This window comes from Colias eurytheme, chromosome 19 (assembly GCF_061535395.1).
Source record: "Colias eurytheme isolate Ceu_HAF_F1 chromosome 19, ilColEury1 Martin Lab GWU primary, whole genome shotgun sequence".
Taxonomy (NCBI): Eukaryota; Metazoa; Arthropoda; class Insecta; order Lepidoptera; family Pieridae; genus Colias; species Colias eurytheme.
The window spans coordinates 4252101-4271870 of NC_142998.1; positions in this window are offsets into that span (position 1 = coordinate 4252101).

Below are 19770 nucleotides of genomic sequence, written 5' to 3' on the forward strand. Positions count from 1 at the left end.
TATGTGATAATCACATTTAGAAGAAATCTTTCGAATAGAGCTTCCTTATAACTAGTAATTTACGGATCACTCCATTATTTTATGTTACAAAGTACATTACAATAAACGGCGGACATAGAACGACCAAGTGAATATTTCAAACTCGTTTCATGCATAAACAAAAAGAGCCACCGACCGTGCGAGTAATCCGTTCTTCGCAAACAAAACAACGCCAAAGCCTAAACACACAATTTTAAGCATACTGTAACAATGTAAATTACGTATGTTGTATATTATAAATATGTTTATTTACTTTCATTTTTTAAGAGCAGTGTACAACTTTTTGCTGTTCATCGCATTTAATAATATAAAATATTGTAGAAAGTTGGTGACAATCAGAGGAAATATTCGCGTAAATCATGCGTAAATCACTGAATTTTTTCAATGGGTAAAAACTAGCTTTCTAGTACTATGAAGACATAAATTAACGTACATTAATGACTAATTAAGTGATTTGCACAATTTACTGGGATTAAAATACTGGATTTGCGTATCTGTATGATTGCCTAAATATAAATATCTCTTCACTCATATCTCAACTAATCCTTCTATGAATATGGATTTTCCTCACCGCCTCTTAACAGCACATACGGAGAAATTTATCCGTATTCCATTTAGATACAATATTCTTATATATGATATCCGTAATATCAGTTACGAAGAGCTTTGAGATTATAGTTACTATTAAAAATAGTTCTCGAAGTTTCCAGACATTTAATACTTTCAGTGTTAGTAAGACATGCTTTGATTTAATAAAAAAATAAAAGTATTCAATCAACGTTTAATATGTTGCGTAAATAATGGAAGAAAGAAAAATATAATATATAATTATTCATACTTATTCAACATAATTATTCCAATAGAAACATTTGGTTTTCTCAAAACGTACCGCTCTAATATAAATTAGAGCGGTACGTTTTGAGAAAACCAAATGTTACCTAGACACAGCAAAAGCCTTTTTATTCATAACTTAGCTATTATTTTGCATAATATTTATTTGTAAATTATTCTAACAATAATAATAGTACAGGTATTATGATCATTCGTTTATTCGAAAGCGTGTTCTAAATATAGAACAAATTACTATACACAGAAAATTACTCCGTCACAAGATAAATGATAGGCGACAGCTGAATAGAATCCATTCTATTAAAATAACAAACTAGAAGCAGAATTTATTCTGAGATTTAGTAACGCTTCAGGTGAGAATGCCTAACAGCCGAAATACTAGTTCGTAGTTAAAAGTTCATAGTTTGCAACTAGGTCAATGATATCTGCCTAAAACTCAAACAAAACTTTCCTTTTATCTACTCTTAAATTTTCATCCATTTTAAAGTACCTCACTAGAACTAAGCCTACTCATAACTGAGATAAAATAATTTTCATAATTCATAAAATAATACAATATTCAAATACAATAAAATTAAAAAAATAATCGATAAACGAAAAGACAAAATGCATCTCTGAATTAAAATCTCAAATAAAAATCTCCTGCATGTATCGTGTTACATCAAAGAAAAAAAACTCGACGCAACCTTTTATTGTATAGTCCACTAAAATTCTCATTGCCGAATTCGGATAACAGTATTCGAACTTCAAAAACATTTTCGCGGACGATTTTGTTCAAAATTGAAGGGCCTTTAAAAGGCCTTCGAGCGATTTTATGAAATAAAATTTTCACAATAAAATCCAAAGGTACATGACGAACAGAGGAATGTTTTGGCCTTTTGAGTAGGGCGGGGAAGGTTAGCTCTATTGATTTTGCCTCCGACCCGCGCTTCCTTCTCACGCATCTCAACTGTTGCTGCCACAGATAACGTATAAACGGTGTTATATGCCAAATATATTACCATAGTATTAAATATTTAGCGTGGCCATACGTTATACTGGCAACAAATTAGTTCACAACATGCTTTTAAGTGAAATTCTCGCGCTCTTATGGTTTGAACGCTTATTTATGTCTTCCTTTTGAGACACATAAATTGCTTTTTGAGTAAAATGTATAGAGGATGTTTTGAATGGAATTCTGGGAAGAAAGGAATGCAATTCTGTGATAGGAACCATTAAATTATAACAGCTATTTTTTGATCAAATTATAAAATTGCAGAACGAAAACTAAGTCCATATTCTAACCAAATGGTTTATGCCAAATGATCTTAAGGTTACCTCTTAAATTACCCTAAGTACCTTTAAGTTTATTTATGCGTACCTTAAACGACCTAGGACCTACTGAGGACAGCTGAAATTGCAAAGAATTTAATAAATTGTTCAACATTGCTGATATTTGCTGTGAATATCAAATAGCCAATATACTGACTTATAATATATATATAAAAAAATATCATACATATTATACGCATACGGTTATAAGAAATGTTCCTAATTATTGAAATCTTTGAAGGTGTTCAATTTCTTTTAATAAAAAATGTTGTGTGGTTTTATGAAACCACGGTAAAAGTGAAACTGTTCGAACGGTTCCGAACACTGTTTTGTGTAGCGCATGTCGCGTGTCGGTCGGCTGCCGAGTAGGTATACCTACTCGGCAGCCGCGATACACGCGACATGCGCTACACAGACCAAAAAGTTTGAGGCGATGTAATAAAAGTTTCACTTTAAAAATTTTAAGCATTGTAATGTAAATGGAATTAAAATAAAAACAATCTTCAATTATTAATTATACGCAAACAAGAAGCACGCTAATACATCTTGCGAAATAAAGCATGTTCGAATATTCCGTTAGAAGGGAAAATGCCGAATTTTCCTTTAGCCCCTGAACTCTTCTGTATCTTTGTGAGAAAATTACTTCCTGGAACATGATAAATAATAAATAAAAGTAATTGAATTTTAATTTATTTCAAAGCAACATAAGCAGATATATTATGTTAAACGTGTTTGAGCCACGTGTAACCTAAATATTAAGTTAAAATTATTGTAGCGTTCGTGTGAAAATTAATATGTATTGAATACCTAGGTAAATTATATTTTGAAACAAACGGTACAAATGTAATATAATACTTTGAAATACAAATAACAAACCAGTAAATTTATTTTATGCATTGGCTACGTATTTTTTCATTTCGTTAGTGCTGCGTAATTTTTATTTCTATTACCCTTGGCTGGAACGAGACCTTTTTTGAATTTTAATAGGATTTCAAGGATCTCTTTTGGAGATAACTTAATCTACTATTTTTTAGACATACAAGTTGATTGAAAATTTAACGAGAAACTTAGTAAATTATAGTGATATATAACATTATGTTTAAATAATTCACTTGATCGAAAATCTCCTGGAATTAATTGCAAGCTCATTTACTTTTTAAAACTACACACTTAATAACTTACACTAACATCTATACACGATGTAGACCGGTATTTATTTCTAAACAGTTTTCAATGAAGGCAGTGCCGTAACAAATGACTAAATAATTACAACATCTATGATGTTGTTATTTCAATTAAAAAATACTACGAACTCAATTATTTGCTTCTAAAAAATATATCAAGCAAAATCGGGCACAATCATGCAAATTGGTCGATAAACTTCGGCCCCGTTATACCAATGAATGCTCAGAAAGAATAGCACAGTTCCTTATCCAAGCGATCACAGGGCCCGTCAGTTTAGTGTCTGTTACATGTCAGTGCTAAATGAGATTACCCAAGTTCAACAATATCCTTTACTGGCCATTTCCTTGACGGATGCTATTCATGGGTAGTAAAGTTTAGTCCTTAAATCTAGGAGTTGAAAGTTTAAATTTGTTTGGTACTTTGTATGTGCCTAGAAGGTTTTGCATGTGGCTTATATGTAAAGCATCAAACTAGGACTTTCAATGATATGATTATATAAACCTGGATTAATACGAAGACGTTTTCTTTTCAGTACTAAGAGAAGCATTGCATCTGTTATAAAAATAACTCTACAGTAATGAAAATTACATGTTTTAATTGGAATTAATTAAGTGTTTATTTTAAATCAAGTACCTTCATGAATTATAACGTCTCTAATCACTTACTTAGAATTCATTAATGAATAAACAAAGCATTAATCTAGGAAAATATGCAGACAATATTCTAGTAAATGCACAGTGAATAAACTGAATTTTCTTAATCCCTGTTTTCAACGTTCAATTTTATACCATGTTAACTTTTAAAATAAAAACACTACATAAATATTGTTTTAAGCTGATTAAGTTTGTTTTTCTTATAATTCACATCTTTATTCATATTTTCGCTAACAAAACACACACCCACACAAGCGCACGATGTTTGTTTAACGTCCCGTATTTACTTTGTGACAAAAATTCTTATTTCACTGTTTCTGTGTTAAGTGCGAGGATAAAATTGTTCAAAATGGAGACGGTTAACGCGGTGGAATTTTAATACCAGAAATTCTGTTAATTAAACGTGTAGAGTTACAGAAAGAATGATACTTTATTGAAAATATCGCCTGTTTGCAAAGGTTAATTAAAAACAATTATGTTGTAAACTACAGGATTCATTTGTTATCATATTTTCCATTATTCACTGGAAGTGGCAGCGAAATTAGATTAATCAGAAACTCCTTTTTCATTTTCAAGTTTTATTCGCGAACTTTTATAATCAGGAGTTATATAGATAAGAAATAAAATGGTTAACCAAATAAGCACTGTTCTACGACTAATTTAATTCTAAAAGTTTTTATAATCAGCTAGATAAAACGTTCCATAACGTTCTTAGAGGATATGACTTTCCATTAAAATACTTTTAACATAAAAAACTATGATCGTTAGACCGACAATAACGCGAAGGGTCTGAAATAAAACTTTAAATTGCACTATTAAAGGACAAACTCCGTTGTCTGCCCCAATTTAGTTGTACGATCTTTTCACAATTACTTCAAATGATTGATGAGGATCACACTTTGAATTCAGCTATTTTAGTAGCAGACACGTTTTTATTTTATCGGATTCTTGATCTTTATTGCTAAATGTTATCCAGAATTTAAACCCACAGCACTTTTTATAAACGTTTTTTGTAATATACATTCTTGTATGATTAAAATGACAGTCCGTATTACTTGCCCTTGGCCACATTTAAAAAAAAGTAATATTAAGAAACCTGGTTCTGTAAAATAATACCCTTTCATTCTTTACACATAACAAATTAGTTATATAGCAATCCATTTGCTCTCTACAGTGATTTTCCATCACGCCGCATTCTACACAAAGAATTTTTATTAAAAACATAATAAACAACAAAGATTATACAGATAAAAGATTTTCATTTTCCATTATGATGCTGGAACAAAAGGGAAAAAACCATGTTCCCCATATACCTAAACCAGTTAACCTTTGACCTATACGTCTTGATGATTACGTAGCCACACACGGTGATTACAAGTTATGATATTTAAAACAGGTGTTATACCATACAATTATATTATTATTTACAATTTACATTTTCCATGTAAAACTTTAGAATACTGTTGTAAATGTAGGATATTTTCTGAAATTACAAAATGGCTTTTTAATTACATTTATTTGTTTGAAAGAAATCTACAAACACGAATAGAGCATGCTTAGTAAGAAATAGGTCATTCTTGCTACCCACAAACTTTTCTATCTTATAAAAAAAATAACGTTAAATTTTTTTCTGAACATACTCTATCCTTTACCTTATATACAAAATCTGAGGGTATACATCTAACGCGTTCACGAGTATCTTTATAATATTTGTTAAAACCTTTTAATTTAAATTTGAAACCTTTTTATAACTATAATATTCACCAAAGCTACATTATATGAAACTATTCTAGTTTGTATGTATAATATCATTGCTCCCATCACAACCATCTTTTTAGAACACCTGCTATAAAATTAATTGAATGTAATTTTACAGGATGGAACAAACTTTGCAACCTATCAGTACCTGCGACAATTAATGTCCGAATTTCGTAGCAAATTTAAAATAGAATAGTCTACATTTAACTTTGAATGCATTTCCTATCTCCAACTTTTCGCTAAATACATACACATACTCGTACATAAAAGATTGGAAGTGCAAGACGCTACAACGGGTAACTTTCAAAGTTATAAAGTGCAAAATGCATTAGACCAGCATTACGCAACGAGAGAAGTCATAAAAACCGTATCTGTCTTTGATACTATGTTTTATATGAGGTAATAAAAGTTTACTGGAAAAGAAACGACTGTATCGTATTTACATATTATCTTGTTCGGGATGGAGTGATTTTTTACATTCATACATATAAACATGATACGGATTGATATATTATCTAGCCAGTCTATAGGTACTTACACCTAAATTTGTCTTTAATTTGTATTAAAGCAGTAAAATGTTAACCCGTCTGCAATTTAAAAACTTTTAATACGCGTCCCCGATGCCAATGGTTTAACAGTTAATTTAAAATAACAAACAAAACAACCCCATATTAAAATCTGCAAAAGCGAAGTACGGCATATTTTTCTAATAAAAATAACAACTCAGTGAGAGGAAGATACAAACAAATAGCACTAATTAATTACCACGTCGCGAGTATCATAAAAAATACCAGATTAATTTGTCTCGGTTAGTTCAAAAGAACTCTAATATTGCGCTTTTCAAAGTCATAAGTCAAGTGCTCGGTATTTTCTCTTTGTTCGGTCTGTTAATCATTCTGTTAGCAAACCCGGGCTACTAATTACTGTAATATGCAAACATGAACTCGTTAAACTATAGACGCGAATAACAATGACCCTAACTTATTAATTCCAACCCTTTCGGACTCAGAAATTAATGAACTGGGCCTTTTCTTCAACAAACAGTTACAATTTGAATTGTATTGATTCAATTGCGTTGTGTAAACTGATGAAATCTTATTTACATATGAAATTGTAGCTTTGTATTTTTGATTGAATTGTATAAATCGGAAAATTCTGCCGAAATTGTTTAAATTACGTAATATTATATGATACGATTATTTCAGCCTTTAGAAAATAAGAATAATTGAATAATGATATTATGTATATAATTATTTTGTATTTATAAATATTAATAATATAATTGCCATCTTTTCTTTTATTTAATGCCTTAGAATCTTAGAACACATAGGTATTACAAAACAATGATAAATTCATAGTCGATATCGACTATCAATTCTGAATATTTTATATTAGTAAAACTGTAATGCGTTACACAAAGCCCTAAAAAATGTAAGGACTTGAATAAATTAACTTGCAACGAACTCTTCTCCACGTGTATTTATTTCTGAAAAAACGAAACAAGTAAGAAATCCTAACAGCCATGTTATCCGAATGCTAAACGTTAACACCGCGAACGTTGTTAAAACCAGCGGACATTGGGGTTTATTCAGATTCATATTTCAGTGTTTGGCATCAGCCGATCAGAGGGGATTGCTCTCCGGTCGCAAACAGCTTTAATTTCCGACAAAAAACTAACATGACTGACGTGGGACTTTGGATAACCGAGGGACTGTAACGCTGCGAAATCTGAATAGCCGAGTGTAATTCCACAAACTATTGTTAAATATTTATGTGGTTTCGAAGTTGCTGTGGCTACAAAGGCTATAATAATTCCTACAAGCCTTTAATCTTATGCATAGAATATAGATGTCTCTATACCTACAATGTTTTGCGAGCCATATTAAATTAAATTATGTATTCATATTGCAAAACTGCATATGTGTAAAAACACACGCATCAATCAATTTTGATATATGTGGACAAACTGATTACTAAAAATAAGTAAATAAGCAAACCAATATGTTCACTAAAATACAGATCCTATTTTATACGACACATACTAGTATAGTTTTATCTGCTATCTGCTTGTACGATTGCTATAAACCAGTATTGAAAGGGAATCAAATAAGCTATAGGATTTAATTAATCATGTCACGCCTCGATCGAACTGGTCGTCGCCAAAATTAGCTATTCTGCATCGGGTCTAGAGGGACATGAATTGGGACGAACTGTGGCGGAGCAAGGGCCACTTTATACTACCAGTATCTAACTCCGCAATTATATTATTCGCTTGCGCTTTGACTACTTGAACAGCATACTAAGAACCTGAGCAAATGATCTATATCTTTTCTTTACTCAAGTTCGTACTAAAGGTAACTTATATATAAATGTTAAAAAAGCCACGTAAATTTATAAAAAATGTCTGCTTTGTATTATAGATAAATAAATTTTAGCCTTTTCTTCTTAATTATTCTTATCAGATAAAGATATCGATTATTTTGAAATATACTACGGCACTACGCCCATACAACGTTGTGTAGTCTATAAAAAATACCGTATCTATTTCAAAAAACCATCAAAATGAAACGATGTACTGCCGAAATTAATCTACCCTGAAACAGCCAAAGCTGATTCAGCGTTTCCTTTATAAAGCTGAACGCGACGTTGCCGCACCGCAGCTCCTCTGTTGCAAAAAGTATTAAGATTTTTCACGTCGGCTTAAGCCGGCATGGCATGCAGAACTAGCTTAAGCTAGTTCTGCATGCCAAAGATTACAGAATCTACTTCATTTCGAGGCGTTCACTAGGTCATAATTAAGTAACATAATTAATAGAAAGGAATGACTAATATTATTATTTATTACTGACTAGAAAAATTATGTTACTTAATCAATTGAAGGCACTCGTTTAAAAAAAAATACGTACTGAAATGTTTTATCTACCTCAAAATAAGAAAAGAACTCATGCCTCGTATCTATGTAACCACGTGTAACGAAGACACAATACATACAAGGTATGTAGATGCAGAATGACTTAAAATAGATGATGAGATAGAAATACGAAAAAAACTAGGAGACGAAATTGTATTTATTGTACTACTATTTTACTGATTTAAATAGCTATAAGAAACGTCTCTCTTATTTCCTCCTTGTTTCTCTACATAAGTATACACTACGAAAATTCATAGCACCTACGCATTTTATCGTAGTTATGGTATGAAAAAGCTTATTATTCACCCGTCATACATAACATAATATAACCTACTTTATTATTTAATACAAAATAATAGCTTGGTGTAAAAAAAGGTAATTTTAATAAAAGTAACGCGTACACGTGTAACTCCAATTTTCATTAGGTATATTTTCTTGTAACTTGACTGGCACGTGTTGGTAATAAAACATTAGAACCTACAAGTTTGTATAAACTCAATGTTTTATTGACTTCAAGCGTAGATATACATTGAGAATTAAATAAATGCTAAATCTTAACTCTTCTTCTTTACTACCCGCAAACTTTGTCATTAAAATACACAGTTCGAGTAAAACTGTAGTTCAAAGATATTTAAGCAACAATGTAACAATGTTGAATACAAAAGTCACAAATAAAACTTTACAGTTGATATAGTACTAAGAACAAACAGGCTCTCTTAAGACTCCTAAATCTCGAAATATAAATCTAAACTTTAGTCATGATTCAGCTCTCTAATTAAGTTTGGCAAATTTGTATATTCTTGAACTAAATTGAAAATGTTTTACAATTAAGAATAATGAATAGGAAAGCAATATAAATTCAACATGATCGCATGAATAAATAAATATTATTTTTGTTAGCTAGATTTGTACACGTTATTTATCATATTATATAAAAACGTATTATTATAATCACTCCCCACTCTTCAATTCTACAAAATTAGGCGACCACAACAATAAGTATCGAGTAAAATAGTGGTCAACTAGATTATTATCTATATTTCTACTCTATCATTATTTTAAGTTCATGTTTAAATTTAAATGGCTCTAGCTCTAGTATAATTTGAGTTCAAACATGCAATGAAAAAAACAAAACTATCGCGACAAATACTCAAGAAAGAAGTACAATCTATAACGGGAATAAAAACCTACTGCCGTGACATCTTTTTCAATGTAAAGCAGTCTTTTTAGTAACTATCTGTCAAAGTCCTTGACTACGTGTGTCGTCGTGACCCGCTACTGAATCCAAATAGTTAATAAATAGGATTTCACGCTTAACTATATCCAATATACCAATAGATTTGGTTAAATACCAAACAACTAGTTCTCAACCATGTGGTTGTATGCAAATATCGGATACAAAGTCCAGCTTGTTTGTAAGTGTGTGTATTGAATATAAACAGACGCACATAAAGTGCTCGTACTAAGTGCAAAGCGATTACGCTCGCCTTTGACCAGAATTTGCAATAATGCTTGCTTCCTAATGGCAATCTAGCGTACAGTTTAACATCTAATTCCGCTTTCATGTACGTTAAATATTGCATGCGTATAACGTGTGAAATAATTAGTTATATAATATACTTAATTAATATACCTTGAATATTTTTGTTTGCATTTAAATACATAATTAAATACCTAATATGATTGTAAAAGCATTTTTTAATGTGTTAGATAAATGTTTGTATTATACAGAGTAGATGATTTTTATGCTATAATAAGGAAAAAAAAAATTTCAATTAGGGATAGAATTAATAAAAATGATAATAGTATTTTAAAAGTTCTCAATAATGTACATAATTTTATCAACAAAAAATGGCTTGTAACTCTTAAATATAAAAATAAGTATATGTAGTTTTACTAACACTAGAATAAGTACTACTAACAATATATGGGCAATGCTGCCTGATACAAATAAAGAAATAAAAAAAAATAGATAAAAACATCAAACACTTTAACTAATTAACCCATATTTTAATGTATCTCCTGCCTAATTAAATTTATTATTCAACAACCGCTTTAGGAATTGAACAAAAAAGCTACAAGCACTTTTGTTAGATCATGTTTTGTAAGATAAAAAGTATCCATCATCTAAAAGAATTCGCTGCTATTAATTTCCTTCAAGTTTGCGAGAACAAACAAAATTGAAGAATATCAAAATTGATTTAAGAAGTTGAGAATATAAGACAGTCTTTATCCAGTTTTGTTCGCTTTAATCTTATTCGCGAAGCAAATCCGTAAAAGTACTTACGCCTCTTCGTTCACAAATTGCAACATTAAGAGAAATTTTGCAAATTTTTATGGAAATTGCGTAACATCACTGTAAAGTTTCACGAGAATTGTACAAGACAAATTCAAGTTCATTTTTGATTGGAAGAACAATAAATTCACTTTGTTATTCCAAAATTTTGGAACATTTTTTGTACATTTTGTGTTCATAATGTTGTAAAACATTAAGCCTAACGATTTTGTTAACCTCACCCATATTTAAGACAACGCTTTTTTTACAAACACTGAACTGTGGAGGATATTTTCTCTAAAACGTTAATGAATAAGAGCATCAAATATATAATATTATGTAACTACCTTACCAAGTTGTAAAATAATATGAAATAACAAATTCAAGCAATTATTGACAAATCCAAAACACTCGTTCACAAATTCGTATAATAATAAATAAAAAGTAAAATATCAAGATAAACCGTAAATCCAATGCAGTGTTATTTATAGACGACAGTCGAAAGCCAGTAATAGATTAGTTCGGTCTCGGTGAGTTCCGAATAATCTTCATGACGGGTCCATTGGAACCCTGATATTTCCCTGTTTCATATCTTCTGTAGATTATGGATTACATTCTGCCCTTAATTAAAATCTTTTTTTCAATAAGGCATGGTACAAAAATTGTTTTTTATAATCAGAGTCAGTTGCAGGACAGTATACGTTCATGAAAAAGTTTTTTTAACCTAAAATATATAGAGACGAGCTTGTGTCATTGAAGTTTAGGGTAAAAAAAAATTGCGAAAAAACACGAATATAACTACTGTAAACATTTCGAATGCAAAAAAATTTTGAAAGTAACACTAAATATATCTTTAGATAGTATCATAATATGTGTCGTTTAGTGTATGTAACTGGGAACTTATCGCCTATTTCCATTAGAAGAAGATTTACATTATCAGCTGATCATAAAGAGATTTAACAACACTATCGTAACGCTATATATTGATGACTCACAATGCTACGAAACCCATAAACATAAACCGTGAATTAAGCCATCTGCTGACTGTTCTTAATAAATAAATGTCTTCGTATAATCTGATTACTCGTTTCGGTTCGCAAACAAAGGCCTGATTGGAACTGAACAAACTTTACAAATGACTATGTTGTATACTAGTGACCCAATCTCGCTTCACTTCTGCTTTATGCAATATGGGGTCTTCAAGCGAACGAGTACCTTGAACCTTCTAGGGAAACGTACCATGTTAGGCTACACCTGACCTAAACTTCAGGCGAGATTGTGGGCCAGCGCTTCCCTATTAACTTTAAAAAAAATAACAGATGACGTCAATGTTCCATGTTAAACTATTAATTACTCTACACATGTTACGAGATACAGTATGTTATAATATATTCCTACTTAAATTTGGCAAGAACATAGATGGCTGGCTACCATGAGAATGAAGCCGGGGGCTGTAGCTAGTGCATATAAAAACTAACAAATTCATAAACATATTAAGATTGTAATTACTTGCTTTCAATATCCATTAAAAGAAAATACCTATAATTATCTATAAATTATTTAATAATGACTAATGGAGCTCAAAAAAGAAAAAAATTGTTGTTGACATTGCGTTAAATCTCGTCGACCACTCTAATATTTTTTTCAAAGAATTTTTTCGAATAAAAACGTGTATTTGAGCTTCCATCTGCCCTATTATTTCGTTCCTAGAATTCTTCACGAAATACTAAATTATTTATCTTCATAAATTACATTTATATAACAGTTTGATTACAGTAATAACAATACAAATAATTCCAAATCAAAACTCGTATTTCTAGGAATAGAAGAATCTAGAATTGTTTGGTATATTTCTATGAAAGAAAATGTGTGTAGTATTTAATTTTCTGTCTACGCATGATTTATTCAGCATGTTACTAAGGTACAATAGCTACACAATACTATCAATTTTGCTCCAAACCCTGAATTTATGGGCATTATCTAGTTTAATGCTACGTATTATGCATTCATAACTACTACATGAATACGGTCTGTTATCTTTACGTGACAGAGGTGCCGCGATAAGCAAAACAATCCGTACGTATCTAATGGATGGCGTGACGTTTTGATGTCGATTTTATATTATGCCAATTCATTGGCTTGTATGACAGTGATGAAGAGCTTTATTTAGATGGTAAGGTTCATCTATAAATACCAATTTTTCATTAATATGTTTAATACATTATTCAAACTGCTTTAAACAAGCTTAATTCTTAATTGGAATTGAAAAAAGATAGGCTAACCTCTCTAACACAAAATATCATAGTTATCATTATCATCATAATATTGTAAGTATATTATTTACGTATTTAAGATACAAAGTCCGTAGAAAATATTATGCTTTGTAATTTATCATACTCAAGGGACGAGAACTAAAATACAAGCACAATTTTAATTCGAACTTAATTTTATGTGTTCAAAATTAATTTTGGAGAGGAACGAAATTTCTAGAAAAAAACAAACTCCCTATATTAAAAAGACATCTAATTACACTCTTACAATTTTAAAGACTAAATAACCTATTCAGAGATTACTTTTGTCGGAGAAGAATTTAATTTTTCAATACTACGTAAATGACCTACTTTTCCTCACCTCGGTTTTATTATTTCGCTTAAGGGGGCGCATAAAGCAAAATAACCAATCTTCTATTAGATGATACGTGTAATATGCAAGACCAAATCTAAAAAATAAAATATATATCAAACTAGATGATATGTTCAACGATTCTGTTTAATCAAAAACATAAAATATTAAAATTTACTCGATAAAAAAAAATCACCAAGTTAGCTCTAATTTTCACACTTTTACGTTTTCTACTTGACATGGTAATACTTATTATGATTTTTTTTTCATAAACAATTATATTAAAACATTTGCAAGATATTTGTCAGAGCATTTTGTGTAATTACTTTTAGTTTTGGTTTTATCTGCGATAAACCACTTTTGGCGCTCTTTTTTTCTCGAGATAAACGTTTGATTTTGTCACGATAAAAGTGGTTTATCGCAGATAAAACCAAAACTAAAAGTAATTACACAAAATGCTCTGACAAATATCTTGCAAATGTTTTAATATAATTGTTTATGAAAAAAAAATCATAATAAGTATTACCATGTCAAGTAGAAAACGTAAAAGTGTGAAAATTAGAGCTAACTTGGTGATTTTTTTTTATCGAGTAAATTTTAATATTTTATGTTTTTGATTAAACAGAATCGTTGAACATATCATCTAGTTTGATATATATTTTATTTTTTAGATTTGGTCTTGCATATTACACGTATCATCTAATAGAAGATTGGTTATTTTGCTTTATGCGCCCCCTTAAAACTCAACATTATAAAAGTTTGAAACTTAACACAGTTTTTAAAAATAAATTGGAGGCTTAAAATGCACCTGCCGTTGGTCCTAAATTCCTGGTATAACAATTGTGCAATGCACATTATTTTAATACAAACTACAAAGTTATTAACACTTGGAAACAAAATACTAAAACGCATATTGTTTTCAATCAAAATACCCAGTGAAATGTTCGTTGTCTCATGTATAAGCCGGTCCTGTAATTACAAGGCATTGTGGAAAGAATGAAACAATGCTTTAAATGTCTGCGAAATAATCCTCTGCTTTTAATACACATGATAATATCTATTCAAATTAAAGTAGCATGTAAAAAAAGCTGCATATTTTCAGTACTTTAGTAATAGGAGCTTTGATTTGGAAACAAGAGAAAATTTTTTTTTTTGTAAAAGGTTATATTATATCCTCCCACTTTATGAATATTTTATCGTCCGACGAACAATACAAAAGTTTTAAGTCTATTCAAACATTTTGCATAATAAAATCAGTCACGTAATGAAACAGCAACCAAACTAATATCACGATGTAGCGCCGAAATATATATTATTCGCGTGTTATGAAACTACGTAACGTTATGTAAAATAACCAAAGCTTTGTGTTAGCAAAACATTTCGGTTTTTGGTAAAAATAAGGTTTAATACCAAGCTATCTAGGACTTTTATTAAAGTTGAATAAGAATTCATGTAAAATTGTTCCGTATTTAGCGAAACTACGCATGCGGTCGAAAATAAACATAACTTTACGGTTTTCTTTTATTCGATTTTACTCAAAGCTAGATTGTTAGTTAAGAAATAAAAGTTGTACAAAGAAGAAGCTTTAAAACGATTTTATATATTAGTCATAATAAGACAATTAATTTATGCAAAAATTACTTCATTTAATACCTTATCATTCCCCACGTTTCTTATAACATAAATACAATAAAAAAGGGACTTTCTACCGAAATATAGTCAACAACGTCCACAAACATGAAACACGAGTGAACGCAATTTCATTGGTTCAAACGCACAACGCAAACACGTGACATCCCCTTTGATTATATCAATGCCGAAAACCAGGAGTATCCCATGTGTGACATTTCATTTTAGGTTGAAAGGCGTGACATCATAACAATCTACGTACAACCCTATATTTCCTAAAATCATTGCTGTAAAGCTTTGCAAACAAAGCAAAACAGAGCACCCTGTTAATATAAATAATTGAAATCAGAAATTGCATTCGCTTCCCACAAGCAGAATTTATTATCAATCTTATATCCTGAGTGCGAGTAACGATAACAACTTGGTCGATCTCTGGCTCAATCAAGAGATACGAAGCGACTTTGCGTTAATTGCTCCCTTGTTAATTATTTATGCTTCTGCAAATTAAGTTCCACGAATAAGGTTGGGTAACAAACAAGCATTGAACATTTTTAATTAGGAAAAAAGAAAACCATACGACCCACTAGTATTCCAGTTGTATTATTGTTGCGAAAACTAAGATTGAATTGATTGTATTGTAATATAAGTTTATAATATTTTACGAGTAGAATATTTAACAATACCTACTTTTGTAAAGGAATTTCTCATAATATACTTTTATTAGAGACTTTGCTTCATAATATTATCAGTATTAAGAACCTTTTAATGTACTTAGTTCGTACTAAGACATATTGGGCTATCCACGTTTAGGATATTTTTCAATTTGATCAAAAACTTACAACTCTAAAGATAATTTTAGAGTATTTTCACGACCGACGTTTATAAGTTTGTACCTGTACATTACTTTTTGAAACATGTTTTCATAAACAAAAATTATAAAGTATGTAATCATTTGTCCATGAGGTATGTTATCCTAAAATTTACATATTAAGAATAACAGTTGATACTTGATACCATATTCAATATTTGATCACGTATTATTGTAGTCTAAAAGGGTTTCCCTATGTGTTGACTTTATTTCCCGCAACCTCACAGATCAGACTCTTTATTCCCGGGATAAGGAAACCCATAAAATAATAATAAATTCTTTATTTTTCGCAAAATCTCCTTGATATTATATAAGTCGTACTCCAGAGCCCTATAGAATAATAAGTTGGCGATAACTTCCTAAAAAATATAAATATGTAAATTTATGTTTAAGGAAGTAAACATTTTAGTATTATTCTTTAATTTGAATAAATATAAGAAGTTGAAATCTTTCATTATTAATAGATAACAAACCAAGGATCACACAATCAGTTTAGCTGCTCTCAAGTAAATTTATTCTTATCTGATTCACCTTAATTTTAACAATGTTAGGAGACACTCGATAAGGGCTACGTTTACTGAAACATCTCATTCCAATGAAAAGTTCCTTTGAATGTGCGGGCGAACTTCGGTTAAAAGCTAGTAAGTAGATTATATTTTGCTCATTATGGAAGAAATTTCAATATAAATATTTACGGAAGTGATTAACATGCAATGTCGATAAAACGTTTCTCTCTCGATGATTGTAGGTACACGGAAAGGCCATTTAAGTGGCTGATCTTAAAAAGAATTAACGGTAACTTTTATACTTTCAATACTAATATTGTGGAAACTGCTCTTCGCTCACACAAAATAAAAGCAATGGACCTTTTTTCCTTTGTTTACTTGTGATTTTCCTTCTTTTGATTTCGTTCGTTATAAAATTGTAGCGGACACAGACCACCAAGAATAATAATGGCTTTTGCTGACTCTGTGGCATTCTCAGTACGTTTATACTGTTACTACATTATACATACGAGTAAAATTTTAACTGTTCTGTGGTATTACTGCAACTGACGTAAAATTGCTATAGTTATGCTTTTATTATAGTTGAAATGATAAATGGATACAGAAAACACAATCATTTCTTTAGGTATAATTTAAATTCTAGTAAAATAACTAGTGGTCCGCCCCGGCTTCGCCCATGGTACCTACATGTTTAAACTATCCTATCTCTCAAGTTGGATCGAATTTCATAGAAAATACAACAGAAATAGAACGTAGCGGAGAGATTTTCTTATTGGGCTGTCAAAAGACCTGTGCCACACTTGATATCAATAACTGCCCGCAAAACCGATGGCCTGGGTGGATGTTTTGTAGAAATAGAAGAGCCAAAGCTTCGCTACAGACTGTGTTAGATATTTCGATAAGGATAACAATGTTTTTTGGTTCTTCAATTATACTTGTATACATAGTATAATATTATTATTAGTCTATGATTATACAATAATTAATATATTTTAATAACCAAACATTTGATATAAATCATTATAAAAAAATTACCTATATCTACTTTGAATTTTCAGTTAAAAAAGAGCAACAGCTACAGAGCTTTTTGACGTTTTATATGTATGCTTCTTTAAGAAGACTACTCGAATAAATAAATATTTATGTAGGCGTTTATTTTGCTAGCCTCAATTCAAGGTAATACAAATAAGAAGAAAAATAATAAGGATTACACGAAAAATCGAAGATGTTAAAGATCACCGGGTCACATAGATAAACATAGTCTTAACGTAAGGTAAAATAATTCTATCAACATCCTTTAAGTAGTGTTGAATTTTTATAAATGGAGGAATCTTTTTCTTGACGAATATTTTCTTACCGCTTGTTTACAAACTTTTTCAGCAAAAAGCGAAGCAAGCTCTCTTAGAAATTAAATTCATATGCTCTTACAAATATATTCGCACTAAATTATATTCGTTTACTCCGTATTTCCAACAACCTAAAGTAATTCTCCACAAACCGTTAAAAGATAATTAAAAGCGTAATATTCCTGAGCATTAAATTTAATTTAGGGTCAATTAGTATGAAAACAAACTCATAAATTACGAAATGGCTTAAATAAGTTTTATTTTCCAATTTTAAAATATAATAAGCGATTTAATAATACACATTGGTAAAGTCCGGTCGCGGAGCAGGAAGAATTTCGTACATTAACCTCGTATTACCTGTCACTGTCACTCCCTTGTAAAAATAATGTGTCTTGCTCGCACAGGTGCAATGACCGCCGTCCTTAGGGATTGTAAACCTTTAACCTGAGAGCGTAAGGTTTGTGTTTGCTTAATTGGTGTCAGGTGTTCAATTATGATTTTGTGAATTCAAAATTTATAAGAATAAACCTCAAACTTTTTATGTCCAATCAAAATCCGCCTAAGTCGAAATCGCGTGTTAGACTCATTTTTATATAATATATCGTTGTTATTGAAAAAGTTAAAATTTAACTAACTAATAAGCATTGTATATGAATAAAGGACATTTATTTAATACATTAGTAAAAAACATTTTCTCCTCCAAATATTTCATGTAAACTGCACTTCATTCAAAAATGTTTGTGGCCACTGTCAGTAGGTAAAGAGGTCATTGTACGAAATTCTTTCTGCTCCGCGACCGGACTTTATGTTATATGCTGCTATTAAATAAAAAAAAATGTAAGTTTATTAGTCATAGTGTTCACTCTTCATCTTTCATATTATATATTTTAATAATTAATTAATTATTTCTTATTTAGAAATAACAAGGGCGAACAACGTTTCTTTGAAGTAAGATGAAGTTAAGATTATTTGCTTTTAATAAAATTCATTTTACTATCAATAAATTATGAAAATTATTATGAATTACTATGAACCTAGCTGTGACTGAATTATTTTATAGAACTATAGAATGACAAAATGGTATGAATAAATTTTTATCAATATCTAGACAAAATGGTCACGTTTGTTTCAAATGTGGACCGTCATGTAAACAACCTGGGAATAAATACCAAAAACGTCATTGAAACTTGATCACGTATCAAGTGCGCCTTATCTCGAGTTTTCTGGTAAACTTGAAAACAATTCAAAAGTGGGGAAACTTCCACCGTTTATTACTATTACGCCACCGCTCGGAATTGTGCAATCTAAGTTGAAAATTTCAAGGTTCCTAAAGTAGAACGGTTGAGCTCTCCTTTACCCTATATTTACGTGAAGATAACATTGAGGTAATAATTATTCCTTTAAGAACTTGTTACATAATTTATAGTAATACGGTTCGAAACCTTGTGAACATGTAAAGCTAATTTATTTATGAGTTATGGGTGTATTACGGGCGAGACCATAAATCAGTAATAAGGTATGTTGCTCATTACGTACACGATTATTTTAGTATTTACTACATTTATATTGAGATATGCTTTACTGTGTATATATGCGATTAAAAATAAAAATATATTACTTTGGTCAATTCAAACACTGTAAAGCAAGTATGAACTTGCAAGTGGTTTTCCATAATACTCAACTGATACATACTGACAATTATTATAGTACATACCAACACGGTTGCATCAATAAGAAAAATATTTTATAAAAAATATTTTCAATTGACGGTTTGCTGGTACACAATTATGATTCGAAACTTGTATCAATTTATTTTTA